This window comes from Psittacula echo, assembly GCF_963264785.1.
Source record: "Psittacula echo genome assembly, chromosome: 6".
Taxonomy (NCBI): Eukaryota; Metazoa; Chordata; class Aves; order Psittaciformes; family Psittacidae; genus Psittacula; species Psittacula echo.
The window spans coordinates 17,728,727-17,750,514 of NC_137743.1; the positions used below are offsets into that span (position 1 = coordinate 17,728,727).

The 21,788-nt window shown below is 35.3% G+C and overlaps 1 protein-coding gene across 9 annotated transcripts in view; it reads right to left on the minus strand.

The window, feature by feature from the left end:
• CPEB3 (cytoplasmic polyadenylation element binding protein 3) overlaps positions 1–21,788 on the minus strand; it is a 92,059-nt gene that overhangs the window by 60,578 nt on the left and 9,693 nt on the right. The window lies entirely within an intron of this gene.

The following is a 21,788-nucleotide window of genomic DNA, read 5'->3' on the forward strand; positions in this document are numbered from 1 at the left end:
ATCTTTTCATGCTCATGTATCCACAGTACTGTACACAACGGGGGAACATAACAGAACAGCCCCTTGTAGTCAGCCAGTTTCTAAAAAACATTAATTTTCTTATTCTTCTCACTACTATTAAAAAAAACCAGTAAAGAACAAGTATCTAAAAGAGCAGTTTTTCTTTGTATGCTGTAGTAGGCTACAATTAATCAAGAGTGGAATAACATTCTACTGCGCAAATTGAAGCCTTCATTGTAAAATGCTCCCAAAATTATGGAAAAATGTTTTCCACATACTGCTTTCTGCAAGATAATCTTCCTGCTTTAAAGAATACAATTTAAAAATCCTCTGACAAAAAGCAGCAATATCCACCAAACGTGTAACAAAATTTTTGTCTTAGTATAATTTCTCTTGAGCCCTCTTAGATTGTCTTTAAATAAAACTAAAGAAGATAATAAGTTCACTGGTATAATTAAGCTTTCTTTTAATACTCCTGTTCTGGAATTCAAATAAATGCACATGTTATTAAGTTAGCTGCTACAGAAAGCTCCAAAATAGAGATCATCTTACCACAAAAACCTCATGTTCCCACAGTCTGCCTACTCTAAACTGAAGATTCAACTTCCCTTCTCCAACATGTCAATTTTCTACAAGTGAACTAGCACTATACTCTTCACACATTTATTTCATCTATTTAGCATTTTTTTGGCAGTCAAATATGATGTACAAAGAATAATACTTGATTTCTGTTAGAAGCTATACTGCGCATTAAAGTTGAAATGAGTTCACTGATTCTCAGTTTTCATTGTTGATGATTTTTAAGTTTTCTTCAGCTGCTTAGAATGCCAGCACTTGGATGCTGTATTTAAAAGTGTACTTGTTCATCTATCCAAGCACATCAATACATACCGAATATAAAGTCAAACTGATGCCCAGGAAATCTAAAACAGATATTGAGGAAAGAGCCTTCCAAAAGAAACAAAGCAATGTGTAGTATAAGGGTTTGTTTTATTTCATATTCACTTCCTTAACAAAAATGCAAGGCTAGATAGAAAAGAAAAAGTATAACTTAGATGTAAAAACATGCCATTCTTGTGCCATATTAATGACTTGATCAAATAGGATCTGCGTTACTCCCTCAAAGCAAGAATTTTAGTTGTCTTTTTCTATTTGTTTTTTATAAATACATTTTATATACTTGTGCTGTGAATACAGGAGGTCAGGTGTTACAGTACTGAAGTAGGGCACCTTTCTGAAGAAAAAGTATGAAAGTAAACATACAGTTTATATCCTAAATAGGGGTGGGGAAGTATTTTTCAGTTAGATCAGTTCCCTGATCTGGTTTACTATACAGCTATAGCAGAGCTGAGCTGGCAAAACCAACACTTGCTGGAGAGCAAAAGGGCAGGATTGCTACTTTTGCCACAATGATAGTTTGTTCCAGCATCAAACATTCCAGAAATTACAGTCTTAGAGGTCAGAAGGAGTGAGTTCAGAAGAGGACACAGCCTGCAAATTGAATGCAATTGTCCTTTATTAACATATGTATGTTATATTTTAAGTATGCTACTATAGCAGCAAATCCCTGGGAAATCCTACTTTGTTCTAAAACTTCCAGCGGAACTGTGCACATGCACACATATGAAAAAAGGGACAAAAAAACCACAGCAACGAAGGCAAGGTTATACGGGACAGGTTTGCTAGAATGCAGGATCTTTCTAACCTTGTAAGGGTTATACAAACCTGCAACATTATTAAATTAGACCCACATTGGCCACAGGAAGATCAACTGAATCAATCCCCCTTTACTTAGGCAATTGGAACACTTCCCACTATAGTACTTGAGCAAAGAAGTACATAAATTTAGTAAATGAAAAGAAACGTAATAAAAGAAATTCAGTAAACAGAAATTTAAACAAGAAATTTAGACAACAGATTTTTACAAATATGTTGTGGCACATGCAAGTATAATGCATGCTGACTACAGATTTTGTAGGGTGGATGACAAAATGAACAAGTCAGAACTAACATTCTAGCTCCTAAGTAAAAGGGCTACTACAATTATTCTTAGTAGCTTTCATTTCAGTAGGAACTCATTTGTACTCGGCAGATTTCAAGATTGTTTCCTAAATTCAGCAATTTCTTCCAAGAAGGCTGGTGCTTCAGCACACACATGCACAGGATGATGCCTCCTTATTTCTTCACATGAACAGGTTCTCCTGGTTTTGTGAACTGATACTGTTCCTTTTCCCAGATCTGCCTTTTGCATTGTTTCCACAGGCTACCGATATACTGCCAAACAATCCCAGCTACAGAAATGATTCATAAAGAGAACTTTGCAAGGAAGTTCTTCAACACCATGAATGGAAATCAAAATATAAAATACAGGATGATAAAGCAGAATAAAAAACCTTGGGAAGAAGTTTAAAAATCCAGCAAGTCCGGAAAATCTGCTGGGATCATCTAGAGAAGACCAAGATCCTAAGACCTACTTAGATAAACTACATTATGAATAAAAGAGACATTTCTAGCTACAAGGCACTGCCTTTGGCTACACAGCAATCACTAAATTAGCAAAAGATTAAGCCCAGTCCATCCATGTTGGACTGTACTTTTGCTGTGTATAGACAACAGCTCCTTCCTTGTTAGCTGCTAGTGTAATATGGCAGCATATTTTAGTTCTTATGATACTCTAGTCTCGAAAAACAGCTTAGTAATAATAACTCTTAGAGAATATATGGGTCCCAGAACTTTAAATCCCAGGCCTTTGGCCTGTATGTTAATCCATGACACAGACTTCCTCAAGTGCAAAGTTAAGCATAGCGGAAAATCACAAATGCATATGCAGGATCAGATTTTTGAAGGATCACAAAACAAAATGGAGCTTTAGTTGAAGTTTACCTTTAAATACCTTACTTGTAAAAATGTCACAAAATACAGTGTCTATAATCTGTTAATTTAAAAACTCCCAAACAGTAACTCTGCCAAAAAAGTTTAGAGTCAATACACTAAAGTACAATGAGAAAATACAGTAATTTGCATTTTACACTGTTATGCATAAGTATTATGCAAGTCTTTAATTACACAACCATAGTAATTTTCCAGAGGTCTCCAGTCTCCATTCAATACACATAATGAAGCAGCTCCAGGAATGAATCAGAACAGTGCTTTGAAGAGGTCTGTTTATCTCTAGGCTTATTCCAGGAGATAGCTGAGGTGTAATCAGTGTGTCAGCAAATCCCAGGAGGAGAAAAGACATTCTTAAAGTTAACTTACTTATGAAACAAAGACTACTTAGCAGTACCTTAAGTATGTAATTGACATGTATGTGTATCATTTGAAATCAAAATAACTTTTTTTTCTTTTTCATACCCTGTAATGTGGTGTGCTTTGTCCTGCCCCCTTTAGACTCACAGCACGGGCATGTAAGGGCAAGGCATACCTAGCATTACTTCATTTCCGTCCCAGTAGATACACAAACCATGTCTTTACTGGTAAGAGGGACAGGTAAAAAATGAGAAAATAATATGACTACATTATGAATGATAAAGCCAAGACCAGATCTATAGCTAGGGCCATAAAAGGTATTAAATGGACCTTAATACAGCCTGCATTCCTCACTACTTTTTTCAGCTTGAACAGATAGCCCAAAGTAATTGGAGTTTATGAACTAAAACAGGAAACGACCAACATATCCCATAGCAGAGACATTGCAGAACAAGCACCTTGCTCTAAAAACTGAAGCTGTATTTGTGTTTTGTCTCTGCAGAGGACTACGGCAGCAGAGACATCTGACCATTAATTAACTTAGCTGCAGGTACACAGTGAAAAGTCTTACTCTGAGAAGGCATGTCAGGAATCTAACACGTTGCCCAAGCCTAGCTATTGTCCATCTTCAAAATCCTTAACCATGTATTTTTTAATTCATTGAATCTTTGTTGGCATGGTCATCTGCAGCATAAAATAGGCATTGAGCTGAGATACACCTGATTTACCTATTTTTCAGTATGCAAACAGCAAGACCTCTGATAGCTAGACCCTTCCATAAGATACATTTTCCTGTGTCTATGTATTTCAGTCCATCTGCTAACTGACTTCCTATTAACTTTCCAAGCATCCTACATTCTTAACAATATCTCAGTTTCAGTAATTTATTCCAGTGCTCTCAATTTTCATGCTGCCCTACATTTAAGCTTCCTGCACCAGTGTGTGGCACAACACAACCCAACTCTGCCAAGCAACAAGATGGCCTCCACTCACTGAATATTAACTGTTTCCAGCAGGATAACAAAAACTCCAGTTAGGCTCGGAGATGTCTCAGCTTTTTTTACTTACTAGGTTCTAGGATATTTTATGTAGTATTTCAACCTGAAGAAAGAGATGACATCCTGGGGAACAGCTAAAATTCTTATGGCTTAACTTTCCTATGACTACAAACTTCTTCACTGTGGTCACTGCTGCGTTTCATTCTTCTGGGCCTCATATAAGCCTGGATTTAGCTGCACAGGATTGCTAAGCATAGCCAACTAAAGCTGAAGTCAATGGAAGCACAGCTTTGAATAAATAGAAGGTAAAACGCCAGCACTGTTTTAAACTGGGCTCACTCACTCTGTTCCAGCACCTGCAGCACAGGTCAGCACTAAGAACACAAGGAAAACCAGTTTGTCTTGCTCCAACACCCCAATCCGCAGTAAAAACAGCAACTGCAAGAAAAGTATTATGGAAGTTTGGCTTGGGACATGCTCAATCTGCCATGATGGTGCACATCAATGACCACATACAGCAAGCTCTAATTACTCCCTGAGCAGCCTTTAGCTCCTAGCAGCTTTAGCTGTGATGCAATCTCACTTGCATTCTCGGTAAATTATGAAAAAATAATCTTTCAAAAAACAGGAAATCTGAGGAGTACGGTCACATGGCAAAGTAAAATGATCACTTTGCAAAAGAACTGAAAACCTGTAAATAGCAAGAGTTACTTCCTTTGCAGCTTGGGGCTGGAATGCTGCCAACAGCAACATGACTGACAACACAGATGCATGCAGAACTAGAATAACCAGAAATTTCAGTAATTTTTTCTTTGTATTGGACTTCATAAAAATATAAAATAAAATTACACAAATAAGAAGGCATAAAATGTAGATAGAAGAGAAAAAAAACAGTAAATTTGTCTATGCCCATGATAATGATTATTACAGCAGTTACCAAGTCTTAAGGGAATTTTATTTTAATTCCACTTTCTTTTTTGATCTTTCCAGTTAATTTTGGATAGTATTAAAACTAAGCTGGATTTATTATGTTCCTTTACTGGAACAAAAAGGGTTATGTTCTCTCATGTTCTCATTGCTCCTGGAATGCCCATAGAAGAAACACATCAACTTCTCACAGGTTTGTTCCTCCTCACTACTGACTGTAGCACATTTTACTTTCACAGGTGTTCACAAGTTCAGTGGGCAAAAAGTGAATTTTTTTAACCTTGTTCAAAGAGCTCTTAAGAAAAACAAGGAAGTCTAATACAAATATAAAACCATATCTAATTGTGTATGGAAGAGTACAGAAGCATCATAATTTGAAGAACAACATTTCAGAACTCTAGTTAACAATATTTAATAATCTTTTCTGTGCTAGAAGATCTTTTACAGCTAACATGCAAGAACTCAGATTGAATCCAAAAGCCTTGAAAATTACCTACTCAAGCAATTTTTTCACAAAGAAAGGTAAAGGTCGAATTCAAACTTCATCTCCTTATAAACTCTGATTTCTAAAATGTTACAAGAAAACTAAAATCTTTCAGAGAAAAGTTTGCAATTTTTATTTCCAAATGAACTAAAAAGCACAGAAATAGGAAGAGATATAACAGGCTTTGTAATTCTATATATTATTCAGTTTATGGTTGTTTTACTTTGCAGTTAAAGACGAGATTCCCTTTTTGTACACACTTAATATATGCTCCAAATCTTAATATATGCTCCAAAACTAAAAATGCTAATGCTTTATAGCCTTAAGATTTGGCATCATAATTGCTTAAACAGAATATCCTGACTAGTTACTGAATATTCAATATTTGCTGGCAAACTGCAGCAAAGAAAGTAATAGAATTTGCATTGCCTTTTCCTAAATAAAGATGGTAGCTACATGGCAGACTGAGAGGAAGACATTAATTTTTTCCCTGATTTAGGCAATTCACGTTCTGGAGTTGCAGACACCAAGCCACAATATGGCCCTAATGAGTACAAAAGGGGGGGGGGGGGGGGGGGGAGAGAAGAAATGGATATGAATTTCTGTATTATATTGTTCATTTCTTTCATGAGAGCCTTACTGAGCAATATTCAACTTACTGCGTTCTTTGAAACACCCATAGCTGTTCTTCCAATACAGACTTTTATAATATGCCAAGCACACTCCTTACATTAGTGTTCTTTCTCCACCTCAGATTCAAAGAAGTAAAGCACCTAGTCAAATGCTTAAATCACCTAACATAATGCTCAAATAGGGAACAGTTTATTACCAGCAAAGAAAAATAATATTTCAAACATCTTCCTTTTGCCATCAAAACAGTTAGACAATGTGTTTAGAAAAACCCTCAACAAACAAAAACTCCACAACAACCAGAAAGTCAAAAGAATCTGCAAAACAGCTATTATTCTTACACCTATCACACTACTGTAGGGAATGATCTGATGACATTACAACTGACTGAGCACTCAATGACAGGATTTATGTTTAGTCATATTTTGTACAATGTGATGCTCTAGATAAAAATCTGCTCATCAGTCCTGCTGCTGAATGCATCTCAAAAAGCTGATGTATCCACTTTCTATTATAGTTACTGATTCCAACAATAAATTATTCTAACACTTGTAAAATACAGGATTAAAGTAGTTACACCCAAGATGATCATCAATTCACAAAAACAAGCAAGTGGAAAAAAAAATATGTCCGCAGCAGAATTTACAAGGCCATTCATTATACCCTTCAGCTATTACAATGACATAATTTAACTGGTTCATTGGCCTGCTGTGCAAGAGTTCAACACCGGTAAGTTACCTTTGGGCTTCTACCTTTGAGGCCTTGGGTGGCATGGTTTAGTGTGGGTGTCCCTGCCCATGGCAGGGGGGTTGGAACTAGATGATCTTAAGGTCCTTTCCAACCCTATTCTATGATTCTACCACTCTGTTCAGTAAATGATGCCTGTGTCCCATAGCAAGGAAAAACTGACACTGACCTAAGAACACCTCGCCAGCTAAATCAGCCCGAGTTAAGGGCAAACCTCAAATCACAAGATGAAAGCACTACAAAGATGCAAAAACTGTGCACAGAGGAGAAGGGAGTATTGGGGACACTAGAGCATAAAAGGGTCTGAATGATTATGCTTTGCAGTCTGGACCACATAATGTAAAAGACAGTAAAGACATATTGTATATAAGGTAGCTACTGTCTCAGATTTATAATAGAAGCAGTCTGTCTCATAATATTATAGGACAATGAGACAAAATGGGAGATAGAAGAGAATACAACTAATAAGTGTCAAATAGATGTCTGAGCACCACTGTCCGCTGCCATTTACTATAGCCACCACAGTGAAGGAATCTCAAGGATTTCTCTGAAACAGAAACAGTGGTTTTGTGTACAGTTACTGTACATCGGTGACACAGGATATAGGTAAGCTTAAAAAAACAAAAAGTGTCACAGGAATATTCAAGCCTTATGACAAACAAAATATTGTCCTGCCCCCAAACTCACTGTGCTTTTAAGAACAACTTGACCAAAATAGTATTTAACTGGCATATTTCAAGTCAGGCTCCTGTTCCATTACTGTTGTGCTCAGGAAATAGTGCCTTCTCAGAAAAAAAACTTGTGGGTGCCAGAAATCCAAATACCTATTTCAACAGAAAAGGGGCAAAACATTTCATCTGTTCATACAGGACAGGAGCTTCACCTATTGGTTTGGAGAACTACCCTCAGAAAGGACAGTAATTTTGCCATTTCAATGCCAATACAACCCTTTACCTTTAAAAGAAAATCAAGATAATGTAAAGTATAGTGGGAATAGTTGGTCAGTAAGGGGGGGCGGCAAGATGAAAAGTAGGGTCCTTTACCAGTATCTACATACATCCCTAAATCAGGCCACGAACACTCTCAACGAAAAACAGCTCCCAGAGAAGACAAGGAGGTGATCTTTACAATGTAATGTCACTTGGCATCCAGCAGGATTTAAAGAAAATGTTTAACCTATTAGCTGCCATATACTTTTAATTACTAAAATTACTAAGTTGTCCAAGTCATAACTTCATATTATTACAGAATTATTAATATGCATGACAAATTGTGGCACAAGAATTGTACCTTTAAAGAGGTACACACAAAATTCCACTTTGACACCTTCTTCCTAATGAGGATTGAGAATAGTTAGGCAGCAAACCTTCTGCATCTTGAGACTTTACCAAGAACATAATCTAACATAGAATCCCAAGCATTATAAGAGCTAAACTGATTAGCACAGGGCAGATTTAGTAAAGATTGCTCCAGACATGAAAAATGTCCGGAAAGAAAAGCCTGCCTAACTTGCAATAGAGTTTCCCTTTTCTGCACAATAAAGATTGATAGGCACCTTAAGAAATGTTGCAAGAAGCAAAGAACCAGGATGATCAGCCACTTAAGTACATTCAGGAAAACCGTAAGAAGTCAGCACAAATATGTTCAACAATGAATGTCCAGGGAAAAGTCTATCAGGTGGGATGAAAATAAACAAAAACATTTTGGAAGAAGTCAGGAAAAATAATGTAGCCTCCATAATCAGTCTTCACATAAGGGGAAATCAGGTAAACAGGGGTAAATAGTAAAGACAGGTAAACAGTAAGAGACAAAGCAGTATCATCTATCCAATTCAATAATATCAGGTACATTTGAAGACTGTAATCAAAAGGAGCCAGAGCCAGTAAGGCACAGTTAGTGGAAGAACTAAAGCTAGTCCAAGAATGTCAGTACTGTGTATATCTGACCAGCAAAAACAAAACAAAAAAATAAACATAAAACTAGAACTGCAATAACTAAGGCAGGATATGGAACTATATATGACAAACACTGTTTCTAGTTTTTGTGACTGAAATTCAAGGATTGCTTCTCTAAGAAATACAAAGCAGAGATAATGCAGCATTTATGACGCAATACACTGGATTTCTGTTTCTTGAAAGAATATGATACAGTTGCTTTAACAAGGACTTCAATACAGCATTTCACAGTGCTACAAACAAACTAACTACATAAATGGGGAAAAATGGTAATGAGTGCAATTGAGGTAAGGAAAATGACAAAAAGCGAAAGAACTGATAGCACTAAATGAGAAATCTGCTGAAGAAAAGTTACTAATGGAGTTTGCCTTTAGGCAAATCGTAAGACCAACTTTATCAGTAAGGTTGGTCATTAAAGTAGGAACACATTAATAATATTTACAACATATGTATCATCAAGACAGAGGAGATCAGCTCATCACACAGAAAGAATTGAATTAATCTGAAGAACTGCAGCAAAGCAGGATGATACTTAATAGCAATGACTACAACGTCATGACCTCAACGACTCAATTTTCACTATAAACTGGGACCTCATTAACCAGAAAAAAAAAAAAAAAAAAAAAAGGCAAAAAACACAGAAAGCAGACAGACAAGAATCAGTTAATTTCTGGAAAATTATAAACCACAAGTATAAATGTTAGGTGTGAAAAGGTAAACAAAATTGCAGGTTGTGTGAAACCTGATACTTCTGTTTGGGGGACTTTTGCACCTATCTACATCCGTATTCATTCAAAAAAAACCCAACCAAACAACAACAACAACAACCACCTCACACCAACTATTTTCATTATACTTATTTTTTTAAATTATTCCACTTCCTCTACATGCCCAATGGAGCCAAGGACCAAGAGAGCTGTATTTTGAAACACTGACCAGTTCAATTTTATATTCAAACAAGGCTGCTACGTAAGCAAAATAGCAAGAAAATTTTCCACTTTCTCTAGAAAGTGAAGCCGTTCAAACAAACTGTAAAACCTAATACAATCCACTTTCAAATCACAGGTACAGCTTCATTTATTACCAGCCAAAAGTAATAGGAACCACCAAGCTGGGGACCCTTACTGTCAAAACGTCAAACCCAACCTAAAGTTCACAAGATTTTATTTGCAGAAATTCTCATCCACAGAAAGTCAATGGGCATATTGCCATCTTGGATTATTGCATATGAAAATGCCACAGCTTCATCCTACTTTTTCCTATCCCCGACTTCTGTTTCCTCCACCCTCGTGTTCTGCTTTAGTCTTCTTACTGCTGCTACTTAGGGCTTTGCGTGTTTTAAGAAAAGCCCTTGCAGTTAGTGTGAGAGGTTTCACTGTTTGTGTGGGAGGATTTTGTTGTTTGGTATTTTCTGTTGTTGTTGGGTTTGGTTTGGTTTTTGGCTGGTTGGTTGGTTTTGGGTTTTTTTGTTTGGTTTGCTGGGGTTTTTGTTTGTTTGTTTGTTTTAAGTGTGGCAGGAAGAAACAATATGATCCCAGAAAGAATACATGAGTAAGAGAGTTATTGAGTGAGATGAAATATTAGGTTAGACTATTACAGCAATCATAATTTAAAACTAAAAGGTATCCTTATGAGTAGCTGAAAGAAAATTTCAAAACCACAAAGTATGTTATAAACATTTGACAGACTTGGTTATTATACATCTTAATGGTTACTAAGCATATCAATAGCTGGCATTAGATTTGGTTATAAACCATCTGTTAATGTGCTGGACCTTTACAGCTACTGTAAAGGTCACACAGTAAATAGTAGTAACAATAGCTAGCTACATGTTAATTCATTTATGCTTTTAACAAATTTCCTTCACAAAAAGTAAAACTATGTATTAAGGATATGCCTAAAAAAGCTCTAGTAGTACTCTGGAAAACACTTCCTTGGGAGACCAGAGAGAACATGGGAGTTCAGTAGATTTAAGGTTTCTGAAGTATGATGTAAGGTCATATAACATTTCATGATTGTCTGTCACATGCTGCTAACTCTCTACCTAGTTTCCAGCTGCTTAACTCATGCTTAACTTGACAAAGAAGTTCAGATCTCTTTTACATTCTAGGTATCTGCCTGAAAAACTAAGCAGATAAAAGCTCCCTTGGACATCAATCAATGCGCTACCAGTAAATATATAAACAGGAATTGCTCAGAGCAATTCAAGAAGACCTTGTCACACCTGCATATGAGATTAAAAACCAAAGATATTACTCAACATGAGAAAAAAAATGTGTTACTTGAACTAAAGCACAAGTACTTTCTTACAAATAAGGGTTAAATTTTCCAGTCAAATTATCTTCATCTTAGCACTGCCTTTTTAATACTTAATTTGGTGGTCTGAAAAGATCGATTTGTATCTTTTTTTAGGTTAATAGGAAAGAAATAGCAAAATTTGAAAGTTAGAAATAGAACAGAGAAAAAGAATGACTGGATAATCTTGGTCATGTCAGTGGAAGCTGAGGCTTGAAAAACTGAGATTATCTAAAATTTCATGGAGCATCTTGCAAAGCACTGTTCTTTGATACTCTAATTTAACAGAATGAATGTGTAACCCAAACTAAATGTATTTTTTAATACTGTCTTAAATATCATCACAAAAAGCAATTGTAAAATAGGGCATAAAGAAAAAAAACAAATTCCATAAAACACCATCCTGGGGGAAAGTAAAAATATCTCTATAAAGTATAACATTCAGTATTGCTGAGCTAAGAAGATGGTCCAACAATACCTGGCACAAGCTCCAAAACTATTCACCCATTCCATGCCTTTTTTTTTTTCCTGCTGTTTAACAGTCTAAATTCTTTCACGGTAAGAATTGTTTGATACGTACATTGTATGTGATATAATTAAAATTAAATAGCATTTCACAGTTAGATACCAGTGAGAAGGTTTTAATAAAAAATGATTACTGAATTTACCAGGAAAGTAAAAGAACTGTCAACCTGGGTTTAATTTTTTATTTATTATTATCTGGGGTTAAAGAGAAAAGCATTATAAGTTTAAGGTTGAAGAAACATCTAGGAGACCTTTAAAGACGTTAAGACTTTGTAAGAAGTAAAAACCCTACAATTCACATTTTAACACACACCCACCATTGTATCAAGAATTTAGAACATACACAAAAATACTTAAATTGCGTTTTTAACCATGTAAAAGACTAAGCATAACCACTAAGACCTTTGAAAATTAAAGAAATAACTGGGGGGAAACACACACTGATTTGAAAAAATAATAAAAAATTGGAGGAAAATTAGTTCGGCAGTTCTAGTTCTTGGTTCCTTAATTTAGTTTATCTACACATACAGTGTAAACAAACTAGTCAGTAGTGATAATGTAGTAGTATTGATGGTATAGTGATGATTTAAACTTTACCCTTCAAAATCAAGTCAAAATCACTGGGTTGGCCTTTTTAAGACTTATCAGGTAGGAATTACATAATTGTTCAAGAACATATGGCAAGTCCTTCCCTTTATTTTTAACCTTGCTGATAATTACCAGACAAAGGAAGTAACAGCCGAAAACATTCCCACTGCTTCAAGCAGAATGAAGCAACTACTTCCAGCACGAAATTATGACCTTTAATTTAATCCAAAAGAATATTTTACTATTAAATATATCTTCTTTAAATAAACATTTGTTGTTTTTTATTTTTAGCTATTTCCTAAGAAGCCATAATTCCTTTAGAAAATAAACCTTACTCGCAACAAAAAAAACCATTTCCCACTTGGAGAACAAAACAAGAATGCATCAATGGGTGATTTTCTTTGTTTTGAAGAGCCATTCCTCTATATAGAGGAGATTAATTCAGAAATGTAACACATTACAGATAGTATCACTTTCTCAAGTTCCCTGACATTTCTTATGAAAAGGTCAGCTTTAAGTTGCTTACAGTGCTGCCAAAAATAACTTTTTAGGGTGAATTTTTTTTAAGATGAGCACATTCACAATAATTCTTCCATGTAGGAATGATGAATTTCATTGGAACATCCACTTGACAATTATGACATAAAAGAAAATTACATATATGCAAAATGTCCACATTAATGCCATAGTGCTTTTCTCATGTTATATCAGAAGCAGTTTTCTGTCAACCCACGTGAAAATCCATCCCAAGTCATACATTCTGAAAGCAGGGTGTGGGGATGGGGAAAGAAAGTCAGTTCAGCATGTTCAGACTTAGTTATCACATGATTAAAATTCCTAAATTTTAGAAATGTATAACTTCTAGATAATATTTCTGAACACTCTCCTGAATTTATTTAAACCTACTTAAAACCCCTAATGCTATTAAGTTTGCCCAGGAGTAATTCCCACAGAGTAAGTGAACACGATTCAGCTGATGACTACAGGGGTTTATTGGGCCTTCCCCTGTAACTTGAAGCTTTGAGATAAGAAGCGGAATAGGGAAGGCCAACTCAAATGGGAAGCCTGAGTAAAAAAGGGGATCAAAAAGCAGGAACAGAAAGAACTAGAAGGGAAGTTTGAAAGGAGTGGAATTGAACAGCTCAAGGCTGGACAAAACAAACAAACAAAAGGAGCCATGCCCACAAAATAATGCTTCACCCAAACCTGAATCCCATTGACAGTATGTGCTGTGTACATACTACTTTCGTAAACTTTGTTAAATCAAGAACAACATGTAGAGTTGATTAAAAGAATCCAACTTGGCTGATGAATCATGTGAAGGTCATCATCCTAACATGTAATAGAATCTGTAGTTTTGCTTAAGTATTTTCCTTAAGGTCTTTGAATTCATAAGAAAGAAACAATTCTTCCAAGTTTTGCAAAGACATGCAGAAAAACAAAAATTAGGAAGTGCAGAAGTAAGGCTGCCTGTGCAATTTTAATTCTACCATATGCTCAAGTGAGCCCAGAGGAGGGCCATGAATATGATCAGAGGGCTGCAGCACCTCTCCAGAGAAATTGTGGATGCCTCATCCCTGGCAGTTTTCAAGACAGAGCTTTTTTGAGCAACCTGGTCTAGTGGAAAGTGTCCCTGCCCATGGCAGGAGGTTGGAACTGGATGCTGCTATTGAGACCAGTTGGAACTGGTCTCTTCCAACCCAAACCATTCTATGATTCTTCAAATATAACTATAGCTGTCTAAGTTTCAAACCCATTTTCTTGACAAAACCCTATCTCATCCAGTACCCACCAGTGATGTTTTTGAACAGTTAAGGTGCTGTTTGTTACAGAAGTTGTACATTGTTTCTTGCAGGATTTGGAAGATGTACAGAGAACACCACAGTTGAAAGTAACATTGGTCTCAGTTAAGGAAATAAAATATTTTGCTTCTTTTCTCTGATGAGAAGTTCTTAATTCCTGAACAATTGGCACACAACTTGAACTAAAACTTTTCACAAATGACAATTTGTTTTCTTCACTTTTTGGTGCCTAATTTAAGATCCACACAACAAACTTACAGACAGCAAATGGATGTTCTGTTTTCAAAGAGCTATCTATGAATGCTAAATATTTCATAAAACCCCCAAATTTTTAGTCTTCTCAGACTGAACATTGAGAAGAAAATGAATTCCTGAAACTTCATGCCTCATATTTACATTCATAGGATGGAGATCATACCACCTTCTCCTAACACCGCTGTAATATAGAAGATCAGTATCTATCACAATAAGCACAATGCTTCTTTTCTACATGATCTTAGAAAAATCGCCCATTTTACCTCTGAGATGAGTTTCAAAAGTAAAGAGACAAAACCACATTAAATGATGGAGAAAAGAAAGGTTTCAATTAGCTGTGGTTTATAAATGCTACTGGGAACTTGCAGGAAAAGACAGAATCATATAATTGAAACTTAGGAAAATGAAAATGTTGACAAAGGTTCTGTGACATTTCAGAACTTGCATTTTTAAAATTCTAAAATTTACAATAATAAAAAGATTACACAAGTGAAGACCTGTTTCTATACACAAAAATAGTAGTTATCTAACTGCTGAGACACCTGCTTATTATTATCAGTATGTACAATATTCTAATAATTGCTTAAAAGCAATGCTTTGGCATGTCTCAAATTTTCTACTTAACGAAAGAAGAATTAAATAAAGAATAAATAATGAAATAAAACATGGTACCCTAAATTTAGTTACAGAATGTATAAAATGTCACAATAGCATAAAAACTGTGAAGTCTAAACATGCTGTTAGAAAATGAGAATGGAAAACTATTAGATTTCAACTCACAGAGCTGCTGACAAAATAGATTTAGCTGAAGTATGGTTAAAAGGCAAATAATCTTAAATTATCTCAATAGCAGCCAAAACTACTTTGTCAAATTAGTTGTAAAGCAGGTGTTATGGTTAATTACAATTCTTTCCTGAAGAAAAACTGCTTCTACACAGATATAGATTATAAATGTACATACCTATTTTGCCTTTATATTCAAAATGCTACTATTACTAGGAATGGATAATTTGCCTACAGTTTTGAAATATGCACAGTTTATTTCTCTCATACTATGTGTTTTCTTCACTCTTGTTGCTGACTAGGGGAGGAAAAAAAAAAATCTCTAAACACATCTGAACACTTAGGAAATTTCCCTATAGAAGGGAAGTTATTAGCCCACACAGCACCAGAAAGAGTCCGAAGGGAAAGTTAGCTGACTTTATACCGAGTAAACAGAAATTAAAAAAACTTTGGTTTATGCCCTTTCTGAAATTTTATTTCCACCTCACCATACCAAACAAGTAGGTTGAGATGAGAAATTGTAAGAACTACTTGAGGCAGCATCTTGCTAAATTAAGCACTTAACTGGGTTTCCAACAGGTTAGAAGAGCACACCACCTCTGAGAGAAGGCAGTAACTTCCACCTACTTCTGTTGTTCCTCCCATTTGAAGATCATACAGAATTTCTTCACCTACTTTTGACACCTTCTGACAATAAAACATGATTTTTCTGAAAATATGGAATATGAGTAAACAGTCCTCATTCATGCATAAAGAATAGAGTGTTCTATTTTCAGCAATTAATTGCAACCAACAATTATACACAAAAAGCTTTCAATATTGGCTTCTGGAAGTTAAGAAAACAGAGTTGGGGGAAATAAGGAAAATAAAGAGAAAGGAGATACTTTTTCTATCTAAATTCTGCTAACTGCCATTATGCTAATGGTCTTGAACAGATCCTTTTCCTTAAATAACACGACATCTTACTATGATAAAAAAATATGACGAGAAAAACAGTGAAGTTTGTAAAGGCCTTTATTTCTTATGTGAGTTTATGCAATAATGTGGAATAATGTTTTGAGTAAATTTCTAGAAGCATCTTTTATTTATTAATAATATATTCAAATTTACACCACTATCTCAAGTGATCAGTAGGAAAAAGTAAAAGAAATAAAGACCAGAGAGCCTTAGGGCCTCTCTTAAAGGTCATCACTGGATAGTTTTGGTATGATGTTTTGCTTTTCAGAATAATTTAAAAGTTTTTTAAAGCACAGAGTCTTCTTAAAGACTCTACCCAGGCCAAGCAAAACTCAGATAAAACATACACATTTTAAGATCACTACATAACTTTAAATGAAGCAGTGCTATGTTTTAGCTTCCCCTTGGTATGCTTCAGCCAGGAATCACTCATAAGTGATGTTAATGAAAGGAGAGCTATTTTATAAACTTCTAAGAAATGGAAATGTCCAACATCCATTCAGCAAACGCATATTTTCTACTTTAAAATCACCTGGAACAGGAAAACAATACTTTTCCAGGTCTCTCTTCCTCTTACATTTAGTAATGCCCCTAGGCAAAAAAAAATTAAAATTGAGGAAGATGATCCAAGGAGGGAAATATTAAAATAAATTGCTATGCCCATCATCATCTCTTCTTCCTTACCTCCCAAAAGCAGATAATTACTTTATCAAACCTTTAAGAAAAATTATTAATTTATTGTTCTATATATTTTATATTATATAATTTATATATTTATATTTATTTTATTTTGTTTTTAAGGAAGTCCTGCCTATATATGGAATTGCTCAGAATACCAACTGCATACTAAACTTACACCTTAGCTCCACCTTCACTGCTTTCAAGGGCTTATCTATGATTCGGTATAGTGGTAGGACAAGGGGTAATGGCTTTACTCTGAGAAAAGGTAGATTTAGCTTAGCTATCAGCAAGAAATCCATTACTGTGAGGGTGCTGAGACACTGGAGCAGGTTGCACAGAGAAGCTGTGGCTGCCCCGTGCCTGAAGTGCTCAAGGGCATGTTGCACCGGGCTTGGAGCAATCAGGTATAGTAGAATGCATCCCTGTCCATGACAAAGGGGTTGGAACTAGGTGGTCTTTATGGTCTCTTCCAACCCAAACCATTCTATGATTCTATGGTTACTTAAAATCAAGACACTAATCAATAAGTAATTAGTGCTCAAATTACCATAATTTAAATATGAAAGTTATATGCTTTTTCTTCTGTATTGTTACTGCATTTTCATTAATTTGAAAATACAAACATTTAGAAGCTCAAATTTAAGTTCTAATACAAACTGTAAAATACTTCACAACCCCTAAGGCTAGAACATCATGTATTGCTTGTATCTGCTATACTGCATGACTACTGAGATACCATGACACGAATTCTCACGTTACTATTAACTATCACAGTAAGTAGCAAGAGAAGCATGTAAGAAAGAAGGAAAATAGCAGACTAAGAGCAGACTAAACTATTTCCATACCAACCAGGTCCTTTTTTGTTGTTTTTGTTCATAAAGTTGCAGGCTGCCAGTACTTGGGTGTCACTATGTAAGAAAAATTAAGATTATGCTACACATTAAGAAACAGTTTTCAAGATACCAGTAACGCTACTAAGTATGGTTACCTGATGAACAGTCAAGAAGCCAGAGCCCAGAATGGCAAATTTAGACTAAAGAAATACAGTGCTTTTAAAAAAAAAAAAAAAAAAAAAAATATCAAATATTGCATACAACTACTTCTGGTTGAAGAAAATACAAAAATCTAAAATTAAACATAGGTTTTGAAATGACAGTCACCAGAGTGTATTAGCCAGTAAAACTCCTTTACTCATAAATCTAAAACCAAATGTCATGCTTGTGAATGTTCCAGTACTTGAACTCATTCTAATTCAGTCATCATTTTAATAAACACACACATATATATGAAATAACATGCATTTCAGGTTACTTGCAGTGTTAAGAAACAGAACTACAACAAATAAGCTACAGCCAATTCATTGCCTATGAAGAAATGTGTATATTTGTAGTATGCGCACGTATGCACATAATTTGAGTATCTGTATTAGCATGGAGCAAGCTAAGTATGAACTAGCATCACAGGCCTGAAGAACTTCAAAGGTTTAAAGAAAGCAGCTTCTTAAGGTAAGAAGCTGTCTGTTAATGATAAACCAAAAGTCACACTGGAATTATAAATACAGTGGCCATTCCCTTGCCCTTCATTTCACTCAACAAACAACACAGTGTGCTTAGTACAACACTCAGTACTTTGTGCCTGCTAATGTGTATCCTTAGCTAAGTGCATACATATATATTCATGCAAGCATGTATTTATGCATATATACTTAATACACAAACACACTGTGTGTTTGGGTTTGCATTTTGTTTACGTATGAAATATTGAGGTTACATATAATTTCTAAATTTAGCTTGTAATTTTACCTGGGCCCAAACTAATTCTTATTGAAATCAGTGAGGAAAAAAAAGAAACACCAAAACACCTCCCTGCAAATAACAGCATGTTAAAACTATCTTTATACACAATAAATACCACCTTACTTATTTCTGCTAAAGAATTATCAGCTTTACGCTGCCAAGAATGACTTGATGCATGCCAGATGCATAGCACAAAACTGCTATTCATTTTTTTTTAATCAAAAATTCGCAATTGTGCATTTTTTCCTTGTTTCTAAGGAATGTTAATCAGAAAGCAGCAAAACTTGGAACAATTTCTGGGAAACTGTTATAGTGTTATTATTATTAAAAATCAACAGGGTAGGCTTTCTTAATTAGCAAACTGGTATCCAGACATTTAATTCCTTTTTATCTTCTCCACCATTAAGAGAATTTCTCATCCATGCTTCCAAGTGTCTATTTCAGGCACTATCAATCCTCCTAACCCCACAAGCTGTGTCCCAGTATCTTCACATGGCCAAAAGAAACACACTATATACCTGAGACAAGTGAAGGGAAAAGAGAATTCTGGGAGCAGCTCAGAAGCACAAGATGATGATAGCTCTCTTCAAGCCCCACCACTCTGCTGTAAAAAAAGAGCTGAACCATTCCCCAGGTCTCAGGGACAATCAGGTCATACCACTCAACCTCAAATACCAGAAATGAGGATCACCTAGCATAATGGCATAGCACTACTGCTTGTCACATGACAATCGCAACAGAGGACCTTCACCTGAACCACTCAGAAGCCAAAGAATGTTAAAAACAATGAACTGGCCACGCTTCTATATTTCATATCAGGCCTTACTCCGTATCTGAGATCTTCTCTCCAACTCTTACATGCTACATCACATTTCATTCCAGGCTGATTGCTTCTTTTCTTTTCCCTTTCAATCACCAGATTTGTATCTTCATTTAGTGCTATTTTCCTAAGTATATGAAAACTGTGTCCTTCAAAGCATTTTTAGTTGCCTTTCAACACCAATCACAACGCAGATGCCAACAGAATTTCCATCAATTTATATTTTAAGTGTTCTGATATGCTCTGCAGAGAGCTGAACAGAGAGCAGAGAGCTCTCCTTGGGAGAGCTGCCGATTGGGTTTGACATGCAAGGTACACTAATGTATTACTCAAATTCAGGGAAGAAGACATTCAGCATACTGCTTTATGTGCATGCTCTTATATGAAATATTTTTCCAATTCAACATTCTTTCCTAGAACTGGATCTATCAGTAGGTGAGTATCAGCTGTCTTTGATTATTACTTACTCAGATAACAAATTTTGATTATACAATTTTTCTGCTTAAAATTTTTTATCACTGTAAAGACCTGAATTAAAAAATAAGTATCACTGATGTTAGTATGCTCACTGGTTGAATTAACATCTTCTTTTTATTTAGAACATCTTGAGCTTCCTATCTTCTTAACAAATTAATTAAATATAAAACAATTTTTTAAGTCTCATAATCGCAACATAAAAGAATGGGTTAGCACAAAGAATTTGCTGATGACTTGCTAGCCAGTTTGAGAGGAATTTCTGAAACAGATCAAAAATGCTCAGTTATGAAGGGTGGCAGATGTACATGGATAAACCTGCCAGAATTTCTTGATAGTGCTGACAAGCAGAAGTTACTGTGTCAACATATTGCCCAATATCTGAGGGGAAAGGATGGGAGGAGGAGGGGAAGGAGGCATTTAAAAAGAAGGGGAAAAAAAAAAAAGAAAAAAAAAAAAAGGCAGCCAGAACCCAGGCAGCACTAAAGCCTGATATGAACTTGAATTTCATTTTTATCAATGTAACTAAACAATTGCCTCCTATTGATAGCACAGTTTCAAGACTTCTTTGGCAATTTGTTAAGTATACAAGCAATCAACATCACCATATTACAACCTTGTATGCAAAATTTGGCAGCTTGCATTAAAAACAGCCTAACAGGAAAAAAATTACAAATTTTCAGTGTCTGAAAGCAGACTGTTATTCCAGCTGGTGCTGAGAGTAGTCTAACTATTGATTTCAGTTGAACAGGAAAATACCAGGTAAAATTCACAGAGAAGAAAACAAGTTTCTGGACGTACATGTTGGTTAATACCTTAGCTTTTCAAAACCTTAGTTTTAAACTCAAAAGAACTTTTCTTTAAAAACATTTATCTATTATTTTTTCCCTAGTGATAAGTATCTGCTAGTTGAATTTGTGACTATTTAGTCACAATAATAAAGTTGTGTATTCCTTAAAGATGCATCTCAGCAAGCAAACCACAGAAATAAGACCATTTACTGTTGTTTTCCCTACTAATTCTATCAGAATTTGTAATGTCTTACATGTAGACAATTTAAATAAAAGAATAATTGTAAATTGAAACACATTTCCGACTCTTAAAAAATTACTGGGAGCCATACTAATTAGCTTTTGCATTGCTGTGCAGCATAGCAGCTTTACTAGGCATATTGTGTCTAAAGTATAATCTTTCTCCAAACTCCAGTGCTTCAGAGACATTGACCAGCAATTCACCAGAAGCCACTCCACCTTCATTTAGGGTAGCCAATAAAAAATTAGCAACTCTCCCTTTAACCAGAATGAAGCAGCAAAATGAAATTTCAAGGCTGACTATAAGGTGCCCTCTTTGAATGGGACTGGAAAGTGCACAGGAATGCATATATTTTACTTCAACAATCTCATAAAGTAAGATGGGGGTGGTGCTTGATTTTTATTTTCTTTGTTTCTTATACTGTCAACCTATATTCTATTCTTAGCATACTGATAAGTAGAAAATGTTTGAGAGTTAATACTTTGTTGAGAAAGTGGTTACCTAAAGAGAAAGCATACACAAATGATTTCACTGTATTTCAAACCACAAAATTTAGATCTGAGACTAAAAATAGTAACTTAGAAGAAATCTGATATTCCCTTCACCTTGTATAGACAGAACTGCAAGTGCATGCTCTGCTTATTTCAACTTAAAATGGATTTCACACCATGACAGGTTTCATTCTGCATTAAAATTGCAAATCTTCTACGTGGCCCAGTTTCAGCTGCAATTGATCTGCTTTGTCGTCATAGATAAAAACAGCAAAGGGCACTGCAGCTTTAAATATTTC